This window comes from Urtica dioica, chromosome 3, assembly GCF_054948205.1.
Source record: "Urtica dioica subsp. dioica isolate 48M chromosome 3, U.dioica_male_clone48M_v1_H2, whole genome shotgun sequence".
NCBI lineage: Eukaryota > Viridiplantae > Streptophyta > Magnoliopsida > Rosales > Urticaceae > Urtica > Urtica dioica.
The window spans coordinates 48,318,483-48,320,128 of NC_142758.1; positions in this window are offsets into that span (position 1 = coordinate 48,318,483).

Sequence of the window (1,646 nt, forward strand, 5' to 3'; positions counted from 1 at the left end):
AATGTATGTCACCTCATGCTTTGTTCCTTGGAGTGTGAATAAATGAACTGGCCAGTGTCCAAATTGAGTCCTGACTCTTTTGGATGAAACAATGTGACTTGTTAGCTCCTCGTCAATACATTGTTTCTAACTTATTCACAAGCGACAAAAGAGTTGAGGAAATAACAGCTAGAAGGGTAAAATGGTAATTTAGTAAATCCCGACTAGCTGATGACATTCATGAAGGGTAGCATAGATAATATTCAGTGGATCCGCTCATTACAATTAGGTGAATTCTTGAGTAGAAAATAAATTCATTTGAACCGAGAGATTTTCAGTGTCAGCTCTTTAGTGGAGTCAGTTGGCATTAAGCTAAACTTGGAAAAGGTTTGTGAACTTTTGAGTCCAAGTGTTTAGCTAAAGCTTTGTTCATTTGGGTCCATGAGGTCACTGTCACGAATCACATCGATAGGAATAGTTAAACTGGAAGCTAAGTCAAAACAAGAACGAAAATAGTCAAAAGGGTATTTTTGTCTTTTGAGACAAAGGATGAAATGAATGTCAATAAATTTTTTGACAAGTTCATTTGATGACTTAATGTCACTCGGCCATGACTTGATCATTGGGCCTTGTGAATTAATTTCATTTCATAAGAATTTTATTGAAAATTCTTAATGGGCCTTTTCTTATGTTGTCATGAACAAGTGAAGAAAATTCTAGAAGCCTTTCTAGAAGTGTTGGGCGCCCAAATACCCAAGAGAAAGAGAGAATATTTTGTGCATAAATGTATCAAGATACTTGCCAAAAGAAAAAGAGGAAACAAATTTGCATAATGATGCTTAAGGGAATTCGGCCAAAGAGAGGAAACAAATTAGGAAACAAATCCCTTAAAGGAATTGAGACTTGGGCGCATATAGGAGAAAAGGGCAATAAGGGATTGCTCATGAATGCTTGGAAAAAAGAGGAAACTTCTTTTTCTAAGGTCAACCCTTCTCCTATAAATAGGGCTCTCATTCTCATTGTTTTCTCATCCCACACAAGTTAGAGATTGAGAGACTCTCTCTCTAGACATTGTGGCCGAAATCCTCTCTCTCTCTCTTTCTAGTTTATTTTCGATTTTTCTTGTTTTGGCACCTAGGTCCTCACTCGACCTAGTGTTTAGCTCTGCGACTTTGAGACTCGTTCTTAAGTCGTAGTGTTTAAAAGTGCCCACTCACTAATTCCTTTATTTCGAGTGATTTAGTGATAGAAACTTTCGTGGTTGCTCGAGGTGCCGAGGAAAGAAAAAGAGACGTGCTGCGAGGGGAGACGAGCGTTGCAAACTTTCCAAAAGCTTCTTCAAAGTTCAAGCTTCAAGAAAGGTTAGTAAACTTCTAGCTCATATTGGTTTTTAATTACATGTACTTGCATTTGTCTAGGTTAGTAAAAACTGTTTTACTTGTAAAAGAAAATTTTTAAAATTCCGCCGCTTCCCGAAGCGTTTAATCTTTTTCTTAAACCCTAGATCGATTCCAACAATTGCCACATCAGCTATAATACATTATATGTCTGTACATTCACATCCCCCCTCAAGCACAAGGGCGAGGAAGCACGAAGAGCTTGGTTCGTAGATGAGAGAACGCCTGAGCAGCAAGAGGTTTTGTCAAGCCATCTGCTAGCTGATTAGC